Consider the following 22,249-nt stretch of genomic DNA (forward strand, 5'->3'; position numbering starts at 1 on the left):
CAGCAATTTGGATTTGTTACTATGTTACCTGGAAGAATAACAAACTGTGCAAGGATGGAGGTTGTAGGAGCAAAGAGAAGTTGTCTGTAAAGTTGGTGGATGCCTATTTTCCATTTTGCAGTCCCTTGTCTCCCTCTTGTGGCCTCCTGGAGGCAAATAAATGTGCAAAAAAAAGACAGCCTGGCGGCCGGCTGTTGCAGTGTTGCCCTCTCAGGCAACACTGAGTGACTGACTGAGCCTCACAGTCTTATATAAAGTTCAGACGGAACTTTGCACGTGTCATAGTGGAGCCCTCAGGATTCCAGAGCCAGCTTTCTGACATCATAATGGGGCCTGCCTCAGAGATAAAAGCCTGGGCCCAGGCAGTGTTGTTCAGTGCTGCTCAGCAGGCAGCACAGGACTGGATTAAAGCTGATACAAGGTGTGAAGGAACAAGGGGTGGCTGTGGGCATGCACTTGCTGCCGCTGCCAGTGTTTATCTGCATGGCAGGAGGGCATTTGGGCGTTGCCAGGAAGGCGTTTTTATGTAGATTCCTCCTCTTTCAGCACTGCATTGTGGTGCAAGCAAAAGAAGCAAATCCTGTCTGGCTTCCTCTCCGGCCTTTATTCACCTCCCGCTTAGTAGCTGTAAATGTGTGTGAGCCTGCAGGGCCCCATGGAATTGCCTAGGAGTAGGCTGAATCGCTGCAAGGGGTGAACAGCAGTATGGGACAGGCTCGGGCAAGGCAAGGGCCGCTCGGGTTATCGCTTCTCGGCCTTTTGGCTAAGATCAAGTGTAGTATCTGTTCTTATCAGTTTAATATCTGATACGTCCCCTATCTGGGGACCATATATTAAATGGATTTTTAGAACAGGGAGATGGAAATAGAGCTTGCTCTGTCCACTCCACGCATTGACCTGGTATTGCAGTATTTCCAGGACCGGTGCACCCTTCCCTTATGTGTTGACTAAAATCAGATTCCAAAAGTGTTTTTTCTCTTTGCCATTGTTTCTGTCTTTCTGAAGGGATCTCCCCTTTTAATCCCATTATTTCAACACCTGTTGGACAATGCATTTGTACAGTCATGTGTGATAATGAGCTCATTTATTAAATGCAATTAATGAATACATTGCCACCTCTTGTTGTGTGTGTGTGTGTGTGTGTGTGTGTGTCTTCTGTGTTTCTGTGTTTCCGGCATTTCACATTGGAACAGCTCATTCACCTTCCTTGTCTTCTCTCCGCCCTCCCTCCCTCCCTCCTAGGTAAGTTAAAGAGCTGCACCTGAGCCAGCCACTGATTGATGCAGCACCACAGTCAAATAGTGGAGTGGAGTGGAGTAGGGGAACAGCAAACAGCCATTAAAGCAGCCAGCCGCCTACCCGCCACAATGGACCTACCTGTGTACACTAGGTGGATGTGATGGAATGTACTGTCGTCCCTACATTTCAAGAAGAAGTAAGAATTGCAGTTGCAACAAACCCTTGCTTGCCTACAAAGAGAGCAGCAATTTGGATTTGTTACTATGTTACCTGGAAGAATAACAAACTGTGCAAGGATGGAGGTTGTAGGAGCAAAGAGAAGTTGTCTGTAAAGTTGGTGGATGCCTATTTTCCATTTTGCAGTCCCTTGTCTCCCTCTTGTGGCCTCCTGGAGGCAAATAAATGTGCAAAAAAAAGACAGCCTGGCGGCCGGCTGTTGCAGTGTTGCCCTCTCAGGCAACACTGAGTGACTGACTGAGCCTCACAGTCTTATATAAAGTTCAGACGGAACTTTGCACGTGTCATAGTGGAGCCCTCAGGATTCCAGAGCCAGCTTTCTGACATCATAATGGGGCCTGCCTCAGAGATAAAAGCCTGGGCCCAGGCAGTGTTGTTCAGTGCTGCTCAGCAGGCAGCACAGGACTGGATTAAAGCTGATACAAGGTGTGAAGGAACAAGGGGTGGCTGTGGGCATGCACTTGCTGCCGCTGCCAGTGTTTATCTGCATGGCAGGAGGGCATTTGGGCGTTGCCAGGAAGGCGTTTTTATGTAGATTCCTCCTCTTTCAGCACTGCATTGTGGTGCAAGCAAAAGAAGCAAATCCTGTCTGGCTTCCTCTCCGGCCTTTATTCACCTCCCGCTTAGTAGCTGTAAATGTGTGTGAGCCTGCAGGGCCCCATGGAATTGCCTAGGAGTAGGCTGAATCGCTGCAAGGGGTGAACAGCAGTATGGGACAGGCTCGGGCAAGGCAAGGGCCGCTCGGGTTATCGCTTCTCGGCCTTTTGGCTAAGATCAAGTGTAGTATCTGTTCTTATCAGTTTAATATCTGATACGTCCCCTATCTGGGGACCATATATTAAATGGATTTTTAGAACAGGGAGATGGAAATAGAGCTTGCTCTGTCCACTCCACGCATTGACCTGGTATTGCAGTATTTCCAGGACCGGTGCACCCTTCCCTTATGTGTTGACTAAAATCAGATTCCAAAAGTGTTTTTTCTCTTTGCCATTGTTTCTGTCTTTCTGAAGGGATCTCCCCTTTTAATCCCATTATTTCAACACCTGTTGGACAATGCATTTGTACAGTCATGTGTGATAATGAGCTCATTTATTAAATGCAATTAATGAATACATTGCCACCTCTTGTTGTGTGTGTGTGTGTGTGTGTGTGTGTGTCTTCTGTGTTTCTGTGTTTCCGGCATTTCACATTGGAACAGCTCATTCACCTTCCTTGTCTTCTCTCCGCCCTCCCTCCCTCCCTCCTAGGTAAGTTAAAGAGCTGCACCTGAGCCAGCCACTGATTGATGCAGCACCACAGTCAAATAGTGGAGTGGAGTGGAGTAGGGGAACAGCAAACAGCCATTAAAGCAGCCAGCCGCCTACCCGCCACAATGGACCTACCTGTGTACACTAGGTGGATGTGATGGAATGTACTGTCGTCCCTACATTTCAAGAAGAAGTAAGAATTGCAGTTGCAACAAACCCTTGCTTGCCTACAAAGAGAGCAGCAATTTGGATTTGTTACTATGTTACCTGGAAGAATAACAAACTGTGCAAGGATGGAGGTTGTAGGAGCAAAGAGAAGTTGTCTGTAAAGTTGGTGGATGCCTATTTTCCATTTTGCAGTCCCTTGTCTCCCTCTTGTGGCCTCCTGGAGGCAAATAAATGTGCAAAAAAAAGACAGCCTGGCGGCCGGCTGTTGCAGTGTTGCCCTCTCAGGCAACACTGAGTGACTGACTGAGCCTCACAGTCTTATATAAAGTTCAGACGGAACTTTGCACGTGTCATAGTGGAGCCCTCAGGATTCCAGAGCCAGCTTTCTGACATCATAATGGGGCCTGCCTCAGAGATAAAAGCCTGGGCCCAGGCAGTGTTGTTCAGTGCTGCTCAGCAGGCAGCACAGGACTGGATTAAAGCTGATACAAGGTGTGAAGGAACAAGGGGTGGCTGTGGGCATGCACTTGCTGCCGCTGCCAGTGTTTATCTGCATGGCAGGAGGGCATTTGGGCGTTGCCAGGAAGGCGTTTTTATGTAGATTCCTCCTCTTTCAGCACTGCATTGTGGTGCAAGCAAAAGAAGCAAATCCTGTCTGGCTTCCTCTCCGGCCTTTATTCACCTCCCGCTTAGTAGCTGTAAATGTGTGTGAGCCTGCAGGGCCCCATGGAATTGCCTAGGAGTAGGCTGAATCGCTGCAAGGGGTGAACAGCAGTATGGGACAGGCTCGGGCAAGGCAAGGGCCGCTCGGGTTATCGCTTCTCGGCCTTTTGGCTAAGATCAAGTGTAGTATCTGTTCTTATCAGTTTAATATCTGATACGTCCCCTATCTGGGGACCATATATTAAATGGATTTTTAGAACAGGGAGATGGAAATAGAGCTTGCTCTGTCCACTCCACGCATTGACCTGGTATTGCAGTATTTCCAGGACCGGTGCACCCTTCCCTTATGTGTTGACTAAAATCAGATTCCAAAAGTGTTTTTTCTCTTTGCCATTGTTTCTGTCTTTCTGAAGGGATCTCCCCTTTTAATCCCATTATTTCAACACCTGTTGGACAATGCATTTGTACAGTCATGTGTGATAATGAGCTCATTTATTAAATGCAATTAATGAATACATTGCCACCTCTTGTTGTGTGTGTGTGTGTGTGTGTGTGTGTGTCTTCTGTGTTTCTGTGTTTCCGGCATTTCACATTGGAACAGCTCATTCACCTTCCTTGTCTTCTCTCCGCCCTCCCTCCCTCCCTCCTAGGTAAGTTAAAGAGCTGCACCTGAGCCAGCCACTGATTGATGCAGCACCACAGTCAAATAGTGGAGTGGAGTGGAGTAGGGGAACAGCAAACAGCCATTAAAGCAGCCAGCCGCCTACCCGCCACAATGGACCTACCTGTGTACACTAGGTGGATGTGATGGAATGTACTGTCGTCCCTACATTTCAAGAAGAAGTAAGAATTGCAGTTGCAACAAACCCTTGCTTGCCTACAAAGAGAGCAGCAATTTGGATTTGTTACTATGTTACCTGGAAGAATAACAAACTGTGCAAGGATGGAGGTTGTAGGAGCAAAGAGAAGTTGTCTGTAAAGTTGGTGGATGCCTATTTTCCATTTTGCAGTCCCTTGTCTCCCTCTTGTGGCCTCCTGGAGGCAAATAAATGTGCAAAAAAAAGACAGCCTGGCGGCCGGCTGTTGCAGTGTTGCCCTCTCAGGCAACACTGAGTGACTGACTGAGCCTCACAGTCTTATATAAAGTTCAGACGGAACTTTGCACGTGTCATAGTGGAGCCCTCAGGATTCCAGAGCCAGCTTTCTGACATCATAATGGGGCCTGCCTCAGAGATAAAAGCCTGGGCCCAGGCAGTGTTGTTCAGTGCTGCTCAGCAGGCAGCACAGGACTGGATTAAAGCTGATACAAGGTGTGAAGGAACAAGGGGTGGCTGTGGGCATGCACTTGCTGCCGCTGCCAGTGTTTATCTGCATGGCAGGAGGGCATTTGGGCGTTGCCAGGAAGGCGTTTTTATGTAGATTCCTCCTCTTTCAGCACTGCATTGTGGTGCAAGCAAAAGAAGCAAATCCTGTCTGGCTTCCTCTCCGGCCTTTATTCACCTCCCGCTTAGTAGCTGTAAATGTGTGTGAGCCTGCAGGGCCCCATGGAATTGCCTAGGAGTAGGCTGAATCGCTGCAAGGGGTGAACAGCAGTATGGGACAGGCTCGGGCAAGGCAAGGGCCGCTCGGGTTATCGCTTCTCGGCCTTTTGGCAAGATCAGGTGTAGTATTTCTGCATCTGGTTTTGTTGGGAGGTGTCCGGGGTACCCTGCTCCTTGGCCTTGGGGGATCGTCTCTTTTCACAGAGAGACTTCACCCCCTTGCTGCTATTTGGGGAGTGGGCTTAGCCCCCGGACAACGAGTTGCGATCGCGCCTTACCCAAGAGGTCAACCGGCCTTGAGGCGTTTTTCTAAGAGCGTTCCGAGGGCGTTTATCGGGCTTCGTAGGTGTCTGGGGTACCCTAATCCTTGGCCTTGGGGGAGGGTTCCACTTAATTGTGGAATCTGAGCCCTTGCTGCTATAAGGGACAGGCTTAGCCCCCAGGCACTGAAAATGCCATATACATTTGGATTTGCATCCGGGGACACCCGGTTGCGCCAGTCCGTCCGCATCGAGGTGGAAGAAGGCCATCGCCAGCGGAAGAACCTTCGCTTCATTGTGGAGGTGATTCTGCTGGACTTCCTGGGGCTCAAGCGGGCGGACATCCTGTGTCTCAACGACCAGGAAAGCCGCGGTCGGTACACCGTATCCTTTACGGCCGCGGCATGTTGCGACAACATGCACAAAAGATTGTCTGATGCGGACCAGAGTGAGGAGCGGCTAAATGGACTGAACTTTTTATTCCTCTACGGGGAGGAAGAAGTCCCGCTCGTGATGTGCATGTTCAGTCCATTTGTCTCAGAGTGTGACATTGAAACCTTCCTCAGTCGTTACTGCAGGGAGGTCCGCTTCTCACATAAAATCTTGAACACCCAGAGCTTCTGGAATGGCAAAAGAAAATATTGGGTGAAGTTCCGCCAGGATCCCAATGGCATTGGAGGCTTACATCACCCACCCCAGAACTTTGCCATTGGGAAGAATCGAGGATTCCTATTTTACCCCCAGATGCCAATAGCCTGCCGGAACTGCTTGAGATATGGCCACACCAGAGAACATTGTGACCGGCCCCATGTGGTGCAGTGTAACAGGTGTGGCCAGGTTGGACACGTAGCGGCAAAATGCAGTTCCGAGGTGTTGTGCAATCTGTGCGGCATGACTGGGCATGCTTTTAAAGATTGCCCCCGCAGAGCGAAATCTGGGCCACCCAGACCAGGGCCAGAGCGGCAGTTTGCAACATGTGCAGACGCCGCTGGTAATGCCCCAAAACGAGCATTGACGACTGAGGGGTCCAGGCCAAAGTCCTTCACAGCTCCATCGGGGGGCCCACCGATGTCAGCCTCGAGGGACGGCCATAGGGATTCCACCGGGTCCAGGCAGAGCAGGAGGAATTCTGACTCTGCTGGACATAAGTTGACCGGCACCTCTGCAAACAGGTCCTCTGCTCCGCCTGCAGTGGACCCTGTTGAGGCAGTGGTTAGCGACAGGCGTCGTGGCTCCGTAGGTTCTGCAGTAGGACCTGACGCCTGTCCCAAGAGTGTGGGCATGGAGCGGAGACACTCTGTGTCAGACGAGGGCTCCATTAAGAAAACCCTAAAATATGCTGGATTGGAGCCTCGTTTTGACCATTTCCGGTCAACGGGGGGGTCGGAGCAAAGTTCCTCCACTGCGGTTGTGGAGGGGCTTGCGATGAAGGCTCCCCGTAAGCAGGCAAAGGTTGCCAAGAGTGATGGGACCTCACAGGCCCCTGTGCAGCTGCCCAGGAAGGACATCAGCGATATCTTCAGCCAGGGGCCAGAGATGGGTGAGAGCGACTTCGAGGAGATGGATAGGAGCCATTCTGCAAAGAGACAGCGAGAGGAAGAGGAGTCCGGAGTTCGGAGGAAAGCTGCCTATCGGAGTTCGGATGAGAGCAGTGTGGGGGTTGGAGCCGCCCACGTATCTGGCTCTGACCCTACCAACATCCAAGATTTATTGACCCCTCAAAAAGGGGGTCCAGACTCGCAGCTGATCTCCGAGTACGACTCTTCTGGTTCGGACCCTGACCTCAACTAAGACTATGTTGGTTCCTATCAAAGTCGCCTCACTAAATGTGAGGTCCCTAAAGAGCCCTGTCCGCAGGACTGCTTTATTTTCATTTTTAGAGACTGTGGACTTTGACCTTTGCCTGCTTCAAGAATGTGGAATCCCTAATGACTTGGAATATCAAGATTTAAAGATGGACTGGAAACTAGGCCCCTCAGTCTGGTCTGGTGGAAATGACTGTCGCTCTGCGGGGGTTGGATTGCTCTGCCGAGGTCGTTTTATCTCCATCCAAACAGTGACTGAAATCATGCCCGGCAGAGCTATTTTAATACATTTGCTTTTTAATGGAATTTTAATTCGTGTTTTAAACGTTTATGCCCCTCCTACCAAACAGGAGAGGGCAGAACTATTAGAGATTTTACCATTGTTTTGTGTTGGGTCTACCCCCCTGCTGGTGGGTGGTGATTTTAACTGTGTGCGAGATGGAGAACACCGGCAGGGTGGGGATTTTAATCGAAAAATTGACCGTACTTCTTACCTGCTCAAGAATTTTATTGGTGATTTTAAATTGAAAGATTGCTGGAGGGAACTCTTGCCTGCGGACCCAGGCCCCACCTGGTCCAATGGAAGAGTGAGCTCCAGAATTGATTTTATTTTCACTTCTAATAGTTTTATTCCCAAAAAATGTTTGCTTTTAACAAATATTTTATCTGATCACAAGCTCCTTTCAGTGCACCTGGAGCTAGAGGGAGAGCAAAAAGCTTGTAGGGGTCCCTGGAGACTAAACACCACACTCCTGGAGGACCCCATCATTAAAGAGGAGTTTGTGCGGACCTACCAGTGTTGGCAGTCCCATAGAGCGCCCAGTCAGCCTATGCTACACTGGTGGGAGGGCATTAAACCCAAAATCAGAGCTTTTTTTATTCGAGCAGGTAAGAAGAAAGCAAAAGAGAAAAAACAATGGTTTTATGTTCTTAATAAACGTTTACATGTACTTTTTAAATTGAAGGAGATTGGTATGGATGTTGATGATGATATCTTAAATCTTAAAGCTGAAATAAAATATGCCATAGAAGAGAAAGGGAAACAAATAATTTTTAATTCACATGTAAAGCACCTCGAGGATGGCGAGAAGTGTTCCCGGTTCTTCTTCAAAAAGGTAATGGATAAACGAGATGTCATTTTAAACCTTGAAGGAGAAACCACTATGGTCGGCATTTTAAATTCTGCTTTTAATTTCTACCAATCTCTTTTTAACAAGAAAAATATTGATCCTTCCTTTTTAGAACATGTTCTTAATTCCCTTGATGCCAAGCTAGATATTTTAGACCAGGAAGTTTTATCCCGTAATATTACCTTGGAGGAACTTTTATTTGCTTTTAAAAGTTTTTCTAATGGGAAAGCTCCTGGGGAAGATGGTCTGCCCATCGAATTTTATCATGCTTTTTGGGAAATTTTAAAGAATGACATGTTTTTATTGTATAAGGAAGTTTTTATTACTGAAGAGCTGCCCCCTTCCTGGAGGAGGGGGATTGTGTCCTTAATTTTTAAAAAAGGTGAGAGGGACCAGTTAAAAAACTGGCGCCCTATTACTCTTTTAAACGTTGATTGTAAAATTTTAGCTAAACTAATAACAATCCGTTTTAAACCTTTTATTCATAAATTAATCCATCCAAACCAGGTATGTGGGGTACCTGGGAGGTCAATTACTGAGTCCCTGAATATTTTACGTGACATCATTTGGTATTTTAAAGAAAGGGGTCAAAGCCTTGCTATTTTATCCTTAGATTTCGAGAAGGCTTTTGACCGGGTCTCCCATGAATATCTTTTTATGGTTCTTAAAAAGATGGCTGTTCCTGAAATTATTTTAACACGTATTAAGCTTTTATATCGATCCTGTTTTAGCCAAATTTCTATCAACGGATTTTTAACTAAAGGTGTTCCTCTTTTATCAGGGGTGAAACAGGGGTGCCCGTTGTCTCCGCTCCTTTTTATTTGTGCCATAGAACCTCTGTTCACCCTAATAAGAGATGATAAAGTCATCAGAGGCGTGCCCATACCTGGAGGAAGGGGGAACCAGGTAAAAATCCTAGGCTATATGGATGACGCCACCGTCCTATGCCCAGACGCCGCTTCTATGAGACGGGCATTGAGGAACACCGGCTTTTTTTGTGAAGCCTCTGGTTTTAAATTAAACGTTGATAAGTGTGACTGTTTTTATACTGGTGTATGGGATTCCTCTGTGACACCAGGAGTTAACATGCAGCAGGATCAGATAAAAATTTTAGGAATTGTTTTTAATCAAGAAAACGATGGGAGACCCAATTGGGATTCAGTAATTGCCAAAATGGAAAAAAAGGTTTTAATGTGGAATTTGAGAAATCTCACCATGGAGGGAAAAGTTTTAATAATTAAATCTGTTTTATTACCCATAATGCTTTATGTAGCTATGGTTTTCCCTCCAACAATTTTATATATTAAAAAAGTGACCAGGATCTGTTTTATGTTTTTATGGGGTTCCAAAATGGAAAAACTAAAACGTGATTTTATGTACAGATGTAAGGACAATGGCGGGAGAGATGTTCCTAACCTTTTTAACTTCTTTTACATTAAATACTTTTGCTTCTGTTTTAAAATATATAATTCTGATGGTATTTTTAGCTACTTTTTAAAGTACGCTACGGGCATGATTTTTAAACGATGGTTTCGTGTCCCTTTGAATTCTCCTGTGCTTCTGTGTCCCCCAAAACAATATGCGGTGCTCGAAAAAACTGTCAGGCTCCTAGGTCTCCAAGAATTGGAGCCTGACATATTGGGGGACCAGAAAAAAGTGTCACTCTCCTGTAGGCGGCAGGAGGATACACTGGCAGTTTCAAATTTCTCACAGGCAAGGTCCAAGGTGGTGTGGCGGAACGTTTTCGGGAAATTTATGGCAAATGTGCACAAGGACCTTGCCTGGGCAATCGTTCACCAGTGCCTCCCTACTCGTGAATTCCAGCATAGGCGAGGACTGGTGGCGAGAGCCAAGTGCCCGAGAGACAGGTGTGGTGACGACGAGACGATAATGCACCTGTTTTGGAACTGCCCATATGCACAGGAGGTTTGGAGGAAGGTAGGCCCATTGCTGAAATGGGCCTGCGGTCTTAAAGATCTTAAATTTGAATACGTGTTTTATGGTCTTTTTAACTGCCCAAGTTTTAAACAGCAAATGGTCTGTTGGATCATTTTAAACTGTTTTAAGAATGCCATTTGGAAGGTTAGGAACATTCTGCTTTTTAAACATGATTTTATTGACGTTAAAAATTGTGTGAAATATGCCCTAAGTGAAATGTATATTTATTATCTTAGGGACAAAAAGCAGCTAGGGGTAAAAGAAGCAACATCCATGTGGTGTTTGCAAATGTGGAATACCATAACATTGTAAATAAAAATGGTTTTATTCTTTTATGTCTTTTATGCCCTGTATAAATTTTATCCTGCTATTGTTCTGTACTTTTATTATAACATCTGTATTAATGGTCTTATTATTATTACTTTTGTATTCATTTAAATGTATGAATATTCATGTATTATGCTGTTGATTTTATCTTGTGGTTTCAATTTTAAAAAAAAGTCTGTAAAATATATTATTTTTGCCAATAAAAAACTTTGTTGAAACCTTATCTGTTCTTATCAGTTTAATATCTGATACGTCCCCTATCTGGGGACCATATATTAAATGGATTTTTAGAACAGGGAGATGGAAATAGAGCTTGCTCTGTCCACTCCACGCATTGACCTGGTATTGCAGTATTTCCAGGACCGGTGCACCCTTCCCTTATGTGTTGACTAAAATCAGATTCCAAAAGTGTTTTTTCTCTTTGCCATTGTTTCTGTCTTTCTGAAGGGATCTCCCCTTTTAATCCCATTATTTCAACACCTGTTGGACAATGCATTTGTACAGTCATGTGTGATAATGAGCTCATTTATTAAATGCAATTAATGAATACATTGCCACCTCTTGTTGTGTGTGTGTGTGTGTGTGTGTGTGTGTCTTCTGTGTTTCTGTGTTTCCGGCATTTCACATTGGAACAGCTCATTCACCTTCCTTGTCTTCTCTCCGCCCTCCCTCCCTCCCTCCTAGGTAAGTTAAAGAGCTGCACCTGAGCCAGCCACTGATTGATGCAGCACCACAGTCAAATAGTGGAGTGGAGTGGAGTAGGGGAACAGCAAACAGCCATTAAAGCAGCCAGCCGCCTACCCGCCACAATGGACCTACCTGTGTACACTAGGTGGATGTGATGGAATGTACTGTCGTCCCTACATTTCAAGAAGAAGTAAGAATTGCAGTTGCAACAAACCCTTGCTTGCCTACAAAGAGAGCAGCAATTTGGATTTGTTACTATGTTACCTGGAAGAATAACAAACTGTGCAAGGATGGAGGTTGTAGGAGCAAAGAGAAGTTGTCTGTAAAGTTGGTGGATGCCTATTTTCCATTTTGCAGTCCCTTGTCTCCCTCTTGTGGCCTCCTGGAGGCAAATAAATGTGCAAAAAAAAGACAGCCTGGCGGCCGGCTGTTGCAGTGTTGCCCTCTCAGGCAACACTGAGTGACTGACTGAGCCTCACAGTCTTATATAAAGTTCAGACGGAACTTTGCACGTGTCATAGTGGAGCCCTCAGGATTCCAGAGCCAGCTTTCTGACATCATAATGGGGCCTGCCTCAGAGATAAAAGCCTGGGCCCAGGCAGTGTTGTTCAGTGCTGCTCAGCAGGCAGCACAGGACTGGATTAAAGCTGATACAAGGTGTGAAGGAACAAGGGGTGGCTGTGGGCATGCACTTGCTGCCGCTGCCAGTGTTTATCTGCATGGCAGGAGGGCATTTGGGCGTTGCCAGGAAGGCGTTTTTATGTAGATTCCTCCTCTTTCAGCACTGCATTGTGGTGCAAGCAAAAGAAGCAAATCCTGTCTGGCTTCCTCTCCGGCCTTTATTCACCTCCCGCTTAGTAGCTGTAAATGTGTGTGAGCCTGCAGGGCCCCATGGAATTGCCTAGGAGTAGGCTGAATCGCTGCAAGGGGTGAACAGCAGTATGGGACAGGCTCGGGCAAGGCAAGGGCCGCTCGGGTTATCGCTTCTCGGCCTTTTGGCTAAGATCAAGTGTAGTATCTGTTCTTATCAGTCCTTGTAAGGATAGATAGCTCGGAGAACCACTGGGGGCTATAAACACTAGCTTAGCGATCCAAGAGCGTTCCAGACGAAGCCGGCGACGAACTGCGGAGAAGAACCAGCGAAGACGACGATCCAGAAGGGAGAAGCCGCCATCGAGGAAGAAGCTCCGGGAGATCGCTGCCGGGAAGAAGAAGGAGAACTTTGGAGAAGAGCCGCTGCTGAAGGGGATCTTCGAAGAAGCTCGGCCGCAGAAGAAGAAGCTCGACGAGGAACCGCTGCTTAAGAAATTTCGTGGAAGAACCTCGGCCAGCAAGGAGAAGATTTGCATAGCTCCGCCCCCTTCGGGAAAGAGCTATCGAAGATCCTCCCCAAGCGACAGGAACAGCTGGAAGAAGCCATGGCCTCAACCAGCAACCCTGCCACCCAGAAGGAGAAGGCTGATGGACCAGGTGAGCCGGCCCAGGCCAGGACATCTCCTCCTGAAGCCTCCTCAAGCCAACAGGCCACCAGGAAGCCGAACCAGGCTGCTCCAACCCTGGAGCCCTGGATGAAGCAGACGGTGGCCCTGAAGCTCAAGGAGGTGGACGGGAGAGTGCCGGACATGACGGAAGAAGTGTTCTGCCAGAAGATGCTCCTGGACCAGGGCTTCGCTAAGCCGGAGACCATCAGTATCCAGGCCTTCATGACCGGGATGTTCTTCGTGACCTTCGCTTCGATCAACATCTGCAGAAGGTACTGGGAGATGGTGAAAGCGGCGAGGCCTGAATCCCCTTTCTCTCGCTTTGTGGGCAACTGCCCTGTCCAAAGAGAGGAAAGGCGGGTGACGGTCTCAATGCGGAACCCACACACCCCCGGCAAAGACATCACCACGCTCCTGAAGCGGTTCTGCACAGTGGTGAGGGAACCCACCCACATCCTGAACGGACTCGGCTTCTGGACTGGCAAGTGGTCGGTAATCGTCCGACTGAACAAGGATTCGAGCGCGGAAGACGGCCTCCAGCACCTGCCCCAGTCATTCTCGCTGGGCAACTCCTACGGCCTCATCTACTACCCGGACATGCCGCAGATCTGCAGGAGATGCAGCAAGAAGGGTCATTCGGTGAAGGACTGCAAGGAGGACGCCTGCAAGAACTGCCGGGTAACAGGACACGAGACCAAAGACTGCCCGAAACGGACAATGTGCAACCTCTGCGGACAAGCAGCCCACTCTTACAAGGACTGCCCGAAGAGGGATCGATCCTGGGCAACTGTAGCAGCGAAAGCTCCAGCCAGAGGGAACCCCGCCCCAGCCAGAGCTCCAGCGGCACAGAAGACCGGGAAAAAGAAGGATGGTAAGAAGACGACAGTCCCTCCCCCCCCTCTCCCGGCCCTCCCTCGCCCTACCCTTCCCACCCTCCCTCGCCCGGCCCTCCCCACCCCCCCGTCCCCAACCCCTGTCACCCCCACTGAGGCTCTCACCTTCTCCTACCCACCCATCTCAGTGGTCCTGTCACCTGCACCTCTCCCAACCCAGCCTCCCTTCTCCCCAGCTCCAGCAGCACTAACATCTTCCCCTCCAGCTGCTGGAGTCCTCTCCCTGGAGGATTTTCCCCCTCTTGTCTCCTCAGGTGCCATCCAGAGGAAGAGAAAGGTGAGGGACAGCCCAGCTGCTGAGTCCTCAAAGAGACAAGTCGTGGAAATCTGCGAAGATTCCCTTGCGCAGCAGGAGGAAATGGAGCAGATGGTGGAGGAACTCGTGTCTGAACCTGAGGTCATCGACTTCACAACAGACATCCAGGTGGCTACAATCCTGGAACAATTTTTGTCAGAGGGCCTGCTGGATCTTCCGGACCCGCCAGGCTCCAGAGAGGAGGATCCGCCCGACCGGACTGGTAACTAAGGTGTATCGTTTGCACTAACCTTCTTTATTCTCCCCCATGGCTGCTAAACTTAACATCTTTAGCCTCAATGTGAGGAGTGTTAGAGATAGGACTAGATGTCAGATGGTGCTAACTTTTCTTTCCAAGCAGTCGAGTGATGTATTTATGCTGCAGGAATGTACTCTCCCCTCTTCCAGGTCATACCATCATCTGGCCAGGCAGTGGACCCATGGCCCGTCCTACTGGTCTGGTGGGGGCGACTGTAAGTCTGCAGGGGTTGCCATCCTGATTAGGGGAAGCGTATTTACTGTTGACTCTGTCCAGGAGCTCGTCTGCGGCCGCTTGTTGGTCGTAGACGGTTCCTGGGCGGGAGAGCCGATTAGGCTCATCAACGTGTACGCTCCCCCTATGAAGGCTGAGCGCCTGGAACTATTCCAGACCCTGCGGACCCAGCTCGCCACCACTAGGGCAGTGGTGATGGCCGGGGACTTCAACTGCCCCATCGAAGAGGATGGACGAAGTTCCGGCACTTCAATCAAGCTGGATGTCAGTTCCAAACTGCTTATCGAGATGGTAACCGAAGCATCCTTGCAGGACGTTGTGGGCTCCATGGGGATCGGCTCTGTGAACTATTCATGGAGCCGACCCGATGGCTCACTTCGTTCTCGGATTGACTTTGTGTTCACCTCCCGGGCAGTCAAGCAGCATGGGCACTCCATGGTCCCCTGCTTCTTCTCTGACCACAGGGCCATTCTCTTCCAGGGTGCCATCGGCCACGGTTTTCCTCCCGGCCCTGGCTCCTGGAAGCTGAATTGTGCCCTGCTGGAAAGAGAAGAGGTACTGGCGGAACTTAGAGACGCCTATATTGTTTGGAGGAATGATAAAGTTTTCTTTGACAAAACCTGTGACTGGTGGGAATATGTTAAAGTTGAATTTCGTTGTTTCTTTCAGGCAAAAAGTCGTCAACAGGCGTGTGAGAGGAAGAGAGACTTCAGAGAGATGCAGCGTCAGCTGCGATCCCTGCAAGACCTCCTTCAATGCGGCTGGGACGTCAGGAAGGAGCTGGAGGAAGCCAAAAAGGGCCTGAAAAGGCACTTTGAGGAGGAATCCAAGCGAATTGTCTTTCGTTCCAAGGTGGAGAACCTGGAGAAGGGTGAGAAATGTAACTCGTTCTTTTTCAGGAAACTCCATGCCGGCCACACGCCCCTGAAGGAACTCCGAGATGAGACCGGAAACATGCATTCTGGGAAGAAGGAGGTGATGGGAGTCGTCACAGACTACTACCGAAGCCTCTACTCCCGGAAAACCACTGACCCCGAAGCCGCCGATAAATTCCTGTCAGGTATCACTAATCATCTTGATCCTGCAGGTACGGAGGCTATGGACGTACCCCTGACGGTGGAGGAACTGCTCTCTGCCGCTAAATCCTTCAGACCCGGCAGGACCCCGGGCAGTGATGGTCTCCCAGCAGAGCTCTATGTAGCGCTGGGGGACTTGATCTGTCCGGACCTGCTGGAGCTCTATGAGGAGATGGTGGTGGAGGGTAGAATGCCACCGTCCTTGAGAGAAGGCATGATCACGATCTTGTATAAGCGGAAGGGGGAGAGATGTGACCTGAAAAACTGGCGTCCCATCTCTCTCCTGAACGTGGACTACAAGATCCTCGCCAAAGTATTGACCAACAGACTGAAGGTTGTCATCGGACAGATCATCGGATCGGACCAAACCTGCGGCATTCCTGGCCGTAGGGTGGCCGACAGTCTTGCCCTGGTGAGGGACACAGTGCATTACATGCAAAGCCGCCGTACACACGCGGCCCTGGTCAGTCTGGATCAGGAGAAGGCTTTTGACCGGGTCTCTCACGAATTCATGGGTAAGGCTCTGCGTAGGCTGCGGCTTGGCAGGTTGTTCTGTTTGTATGTTAACCTGATGTATTGCGACATTTACAGCTCGGTGCTGGTGAACGGCTGGAAGACTGACCCCTTTCCTGTATCGTCGGGGGTTAGACAAGGCTGTCCTCTTTCACCTCTCCTTTTTGTTTGTGTTATAGAGCTCTTCGCAGAGGCTATCCGGCAGAATGGAGAGATCAGAGGGATCACCGCACCAGGTCCAGGACACTTCGAGGTCAAATGCTCGCTGTACATGGACGACGTGACCGTCTTCTGCGCTGACCAGAGTTCGGTGACTGCACTCGTCCAGACCTGTGAGGAGTTCGGACGCGCTTCAGGGGCAAAAGTCAACTGCGGGAAGTCGGAAGCCATGCTCTTCGGAAAGTGGTACCTGCCTTCTCCTGCCTCCTTCCCGTTTACTATCAAGCCGGACTTCATCAAAATTCTGGGAGTCTGGTTCGGTAAGGAAGGTGCAGCCCTAAAGTCGTGGGAAGAACGCTTGGCCAAAGTCAACCAAAGGATCGGACTGTGGAGCCTCAGACAACTCACTATTGAGGGCAAAGCAATGGTCCTGCGTAACGAAGTCTTGCCTGTGCTACAATACACTGCACAGGCATGGCCCCCTCTTGCAACGGTCTCGAGGGCCATTACCAGGACTGTGTTTCGCTTCATCTGGGGCTCGAAAATGGACAGAGTAAAGCGGACTGTTATGTACAAGGAGCCCCGCAAAGGTGGGAAGGGTATACCCGACATTCCCACTCTGCTGCGTATCGCTTTTGTATGTGACTGTGTTCGTAGGACTCTGAGGACAGCAAACGGCTCTGCGGGCAAGGCCATGTCCCGCTACTTCCTCCTTCCCCTCTGGCGAGGTTTTGGCTGGGATAAGTGGGACAGCTCCTTCCCTTACAACTGGCACGCTCCCTGGTTCTACGGAGATGTCGTCCGGTTTGTGAGGGAGCATCAACTGGAGGGTCTTAAGCCCGACTTGTGGAAACCTAAGACGATCCACAAGCACATCAGAGCAAAGGACTCACTGGAGTTTGTTCCAGGGCTTCATGCCGACACGTTGGAGACTGTTTGGACTAACGTGTCATCTGGCAGGTTGACCAACGGGCACAAGGACATTTCATGGATGGCCATCCAGGGAGGACTGCCTCTTAGGTCATTCATGCATGCCCGCAACCTGTGCAAGACCCGGTACTGCCCCAGGTGCCCCTTCACGGAGGAAACATCTTTGCACATTTTCTGGCAGTGCCCCTTTGCACAGGGTCTGTTGAAAGCCTTGGAACACGAACTCAAGGACTCAGTTCCCAGGAACAGACTGTCGTACCGCTCGGTACTTTATGGACTATTTCCTGGGAATACCACGGATGGAGCAATCCAGGAAGCCTGGCGCCTTATGAACTGTTTTAAGGACGCTATATGGTTCGCCAGGAATCGTCTGATTTTGCGGAGAGAGAGTGTGTCCGTCCAGGACTGCCGCAGGCTGATCCACAGCCTGCTCAGAGACTATTCCACCTGGGACAGCCCGGACGTCGATGAGGAAGAGGACTGATACTCCCCTTCCCCCCACTCTCCCTTCTTGTGTGTTGTCTTTCAATAAAGCTTCGGGCCTGTGATTTCCCGCTTCCCTATCCCCTCCTACCCACTCCCCTATCCCATCACTTGTCTGTAATGCTTTGTTGTTTGGCTTTAGTGAATGCAAGAATGTTAGTGTAGCATGTGGTGTAATGTATAGCATAGGCTAGCCTGTACTGTGTATTATACTGTCATGTTATGTTTGACGACTGTTATTATTTATTATTTGCTGCTTCATGGCTCGCGCTGCGTCGCAGTAATGTTTGTATGATGACGATTGATTGTCAATAAAGCATTTTTCAATCAAAAAATCTGTTCTTATCAGTTTAATATCTGATACGTCCCCTATCTGGGGACCATATATTAAATGGATTTTTAGAACAGGGAGATGGAAATAGAGCTTGCTCTGTCCACTCCACGCATTGACCTGGTATTGCAGTATTTCCAGGACCGGTGCACCCTTCCCTTATGTGTTGACTAAAATCAGATTCCAAAAGTGTTTTTTCTCTTTGCCATTGTTTCTGTCTTTCTGAAGGGATCTCCCCTTTTAATCCCATTATTTCAACACCTGTTGGACAATGCATTTGTACAGTCATGTGTGATAATGAGCTCATTTATTAAATGCAATTAATGAATACATTGCCACCTCTTGTTGTGTGTGTGTGTGTGTGTGTCTTCTGTGTTTCTGTGTTTCCGGCATTTCACATTGGAACAGCTCATTCACCTTCCTTGTCTTCTCTCCGCCCTCCCTCCCTCCCTCCCTCCTAGGTAAGTTAAAGAGCTGCACCTGAGCCAGCCACTGATTGATGCAGCACCACAGTCAAATAGTGGAGTGGAGTGGAGTAGGGGAACAGCAAACAGCCATTAAAGCAGCCAGCCGCCTACCCGCCACAATGGACCTACCTGTGTACACTAGGTGGATGTGATGGAATGTACTGTCGTCCCTACATTTCAAGAAGAAGTAAGAATTGCAGTTGCAACAAACCCTTGCTTGCCTACAAAGAGAGCAGCAATTTGGATTTGTTACTATGTTACCTGGAAGAATAACAAACTGTGCAAGGATGGAGGTTGTAGGAGCAAAGAGAAGTTGTCTGTAAAGTTGGTGGATGCCTATTTTCCATTTTGCAGTCCCTTGTCTCCCTCTTGTGGCCTCCTGGAGGCAAATAAATGTGCAAAAAAAAGACAGCCTGGCGGCCGGCTGTTGCAGTGTTGCCCTCTCAGGCAACACTGAGTGACTGACTGAGCCTCACAGTCTTATATAAAGTTCAGACGGAACTTTGCACGTGTCATAGTGGAGCCCTCAGGATTCCAGAGCCAGCTTTCTGACATCATAATGGGGCCTGCCTCAGAGATAAAAGCCTGGGCCCAGGCAGTGTTGTTCAGTGCTGCTCAGCAGGCAGCACAGGACTGGATTAAAGCTGATACAAGGTGTGAAGGAACAAGGGGTGGCTGTGGGCATGCACTTGCTGCCGCTGCCAGTGTTTATCTGCATGGCAGGAGGGCATTTGGGCGTTGCCAGGAAGGCGTTTTTATGTAGATTCCTCCTCTTTCAGCACTGCATTGTGGTGCAAGCAAAAGAAGCAAATCCTGTCTGGCTTCCTCTCCGGCCTTTATTCACCTCCCGCTTAGTAGCTGTAAATGTGTGTGAGCCTGCAGGGCCCCATGGAATTGCCTAGGAGTAGGCTGAATCGCTGCAAGGGGTGAACAGCAGTATGGGACAGGCTCGGGCAAGGCAAGGGCCGCTCGGGTTATCGCTTCTCGGCCTTTTGGCTAATCTCAAGGGGTTGGTCAGGAGGTCCGTCTGTGTGCTCGCCCTTGGCCTTGTGGCATCGCTGGTTTACCAGCTTAAGCCACCTGCTGCTTTAGGGGGTGAGCCAGGAGACAAAGAAGGCGATCATGGGCGTTCAGATCGTATATCCCAGGACCGGAGATCTCCGGGTCAAGTTTGGAATCCGCATCAATGCTACAGCTGGATTGGAGAATCGCTTTCCTCTTGGACGTCTGGTGGACGAAGTTATTTTTGGAGCTCTGAAGATCCCTCGCCCTGCCATCCTCTGCCTCCAGGAACATAAGGTGGGTCATTATACCCTTGTGCTTAATTCTAGGAGCGACTGCCTAAATTTCTACAACACTTTGAAGAAGAACCGCAACAATGCTGCTTTGGATGGTCTTGTTTTCACTCTCCTCTATGAAGATGGGAATGTCCCTTTGGTTGTCTTCATGTACAATCCCCATGTGCCAAGGTCGGACATTGAGGCCTTCCTCCTCCGCCATTGTGAGTCTGTGGTCTTTTCCAACAAGATCCTCAACGAGGCTGGAATCTGGAGTGGCAAGTACAAATTTATTGTTAATTTTAAGAGGGATCCAGAAGGGGTTGATGGGCTAAGCAGACCCCCCTTGAACTTTTCTATTGGCAGGGACAGGGGCTATCTTTTCTTCCCTAACCCCCCTCTCTTTTGCAAGAACTGCAAGATCTTTGGACACATACTGGAGTCCTGTAATCAAGGAAAAAGGTGTGGGAAATGCGGCCAGGTGGGCCATGAGTCAAAGGTTTGTACCAACCCCATCGTTTGCAACCTCTGTGCACAGACAGGACACGCCTTCAGGAATTGTCCTAAGCGTTCTTATGCAGATATGGCCAGACAGAGGCCTGCTGGGAGACCTGAAGATCCTGAGGTTGCTGGTCCAATTATCCAGGCAGAAAGTCCACTGTCTGAGGAAATTGCAGTTGCAGGTGCGGAGGGTGGAGTGATGGAAATATCACCTGTGGAAGAAGACCTTCCCCCTCTTTCTGATGAGCAAACCGGGCTGCAAGGTGAAGGTGAGGTTGAGACTTCAGTCTCCATAACCCCAGTGATTGTGTGGGAGGAGGCAGAGGAGGCTCATGAGGTGGCTGGAGAGCAGGGTGATTTTGCAACAGCTGTTGTGAGACCAGGTGAAGAGGAGTTTGGGATGGCTCCAAAAAGGCAGAGAACAAACTTTTCACCATCAAGTGAAGGAAGTGCGAGTCCACAGAGGGACGGCGTGTATCCTGTGACTAGTATTTCTTTTGACACTCCTTTTCTAGGGGATCTGGAAGGCTCTATCTTTGCGTTGGATTGCCAGCCTCAAGAAGGAAAAGGCTGAGGAAAAGATGGGCTTGTTGTTCAACGTTTTCATCTCCAGATTAAAACATGGCTGCCAAAATCACATGTCATGTCCTATCCCTGAATGTCAGGCTGATTAAATCTAGGCCTAGGAGAATTGCAGCACTAGATTTCCTTAAAAATCTAGGGGCTGATATTTTTTGCTTGCAAGAATGTGGCATCTCTGATGCATTAGATGAAAAAGAATGGCAATATGGCCAAAGTATATGGTCAGGCTCGGTTAAAAATAAAAATGATGGTGTGGGAATCTTATTGGGGAATAAGGATTATAAATTTGATAGTTATACTGTGGTGGAGGCGGGTAGATGCTTATCTGCAATTATAAGCTATAGAGGGTGGAAGGTCAGGGTAATAAATGTGTATGGGCCAACAAGTAAAGGGGATAGAGTAGAGTTGTTAGAAAAATTGAGTATTTTTTTGCCTGGTAGGATCCCTACTGTGTGGGTGGGGGACTTCAATTGTGTTACCGAAGGGGCTAAGATGGATGTGTCGGGTAAAATGTTAAATAATTTAATTAATGATTTTTCTTTTGTAGATGCATCTGAAATGTTTTTAGGTAAGCCGCCGCCCGCAACCTTTAGAGCAGAGGGGGGTGGGGTGACATCCAGGATTGACCGGGTGTTTTTCAAAAATTTGGTATGTAAATCTTTCCGCCAAGATGATGTGATGTTTACTGATCACGTGAGTATGAGTGCTTTTTTTGAGGGGAATACAAAATTAAAGTATGGTAAAGGGGTGTGGAAGCTGAATATCAGGTTGCTTGAAGATAAAAAAGTGATGGATGATTTTAAGCGTGCGTATGTGGGATGGAAGTGGAAAAAAAGAAATTTTGCGAATATGTTAGAATGGTGGGACTGGATGAAGGGTGAAGTTAGGAAATTCTTTAAAAAATGGGGATATAAAAAAGCTGCAATTCGTAGGAATAAATATAAAGAGCTGAATATGAGAATGGAGTGGTTGAGGAAGCTTAGTATGCTTGGGTATGATGTGGGTGACTTGCTTTGTGCGGTCAAAAGTGAGATTAAGAAAGAGATGGATGAGAGGGGGAAAGAAATCATATATAGATCTAAGATTGAACATCTGGAAAAGGATGAGAAGTGCACAAGATTTTTCTTCAAAAAGATGTGTGGGAAGAAGGATGATATGGATGTTGTTATGAATAGTGGGGGTGACTGTGTTTATGGGGAGGATGTGATGAATGAAGTGGAGTCGTTCTATCGCGAGCTGTATGGTGACAAATGGACTGATAGAGATTTGGTGAATGATACCATGAATAAATTAGAGAATGTGCTAGGGAAGGAGGATTCTGATATGTTATCAGAGGGAATTACAATGGATGAAGTTATGCAAGTGGTCAAGAGTGCTAGTAAAAATAAAACTCCAGGGAAGGACGGTATTCCTGTGGAATTGTATGTGCAAGCGTGGGACATAATGGGAGCAGACCTAGTGGAAGTGTGTCAGTTTATGTGGGACAATGGGATAATGAGTGAATCTATGAAAGAGGGTGTTGTTGT

At 48.5% G+C, this 22,249-nt stretch overlaps 4 non-coding genes and 2 pseudogenes across 4 annotated transcripts; all 6 read left to right on the plus strand.

The window, feature by feature from the left end:
- Positions 1–743: 743 nt before the first annotated feature.
- On the plus strand, positions 744–934 carry LOC142704419 (U2 spliceosomal RNA). The gene has a single exon (XR_012867877.1). It is a non-coding gene; the product is annotated as a U2 spliceosomal RNA (small nuclear RNA).
- Positions 935–2,224: 1,290 nt separating this feature from the next.
- Positions 2,225–2,415, plus strand: LOC142704420 (U2 spliceosomal RNA). Its single transcript, XR_012867878.1, has one exon. It is a non-coding gene; the product is annotated as a U2 spliceosomal RNA (small nuclear RNA).
- A 1,290-nt stretch (positions 2,416–3,705) lies between these two features.
- LOC142704421 (U2 spliceosomal RNA) lies at positions 3,706–3,896 on the plus strand. The gene has a single exon (XR_012867879.1). It is a non-coding gene; the product is annotated as a U2 spliceosomal RNA (small nuclear RNA).
- A 6,843-nt stretch (positions 3,897–10,739) lies between these two features.
- On the plus strand, positions 10,740–10,931 carry LOC142704388 (U2 spliceosomal RNA). The gene has a single exon (XR_012867863.1). It is a non-coding gene; the product is annotated as a U2 spliceosomal RNA (small nuclear RNA).
- Positions 10,932–12,221: 1,290 nt separating this feature from the next.
- On the plus strand, positions 12,222–12,323 carry LOC142704400 (U2 spliceosomal RNA; annotated as a pseudogene).
- Positions 12,324–17,878: 5,555 nt separating this feature from the next.
- LOC142704380 (U2 spliceosomal RNA) lies at positions 17,879–18,053 on the plus strand (annotated as a pseudogene).
- Positions 18,054–22,249: the final 4,196 nt, after the last annotated feature.

This window comes from Rhinoderma darwinii, unplaced genomic scaffold, assembly GCF_050947455.1.
Source record: "Rhinoderma darwinii isolate aRhiDar2 unplaced genomic scaffold, aRhiDar2.hap1 Scaffold_3317, whole genome shotgun sequence".
In the NCBI taxonomy this organism is placed as follows: domain Eukaryota; kingdom Metazoa; phylum Chordata; class Amphibia; order Anura; family Rhinodermatidae; genus Rhinoderma; species Rhinoderma darwinii.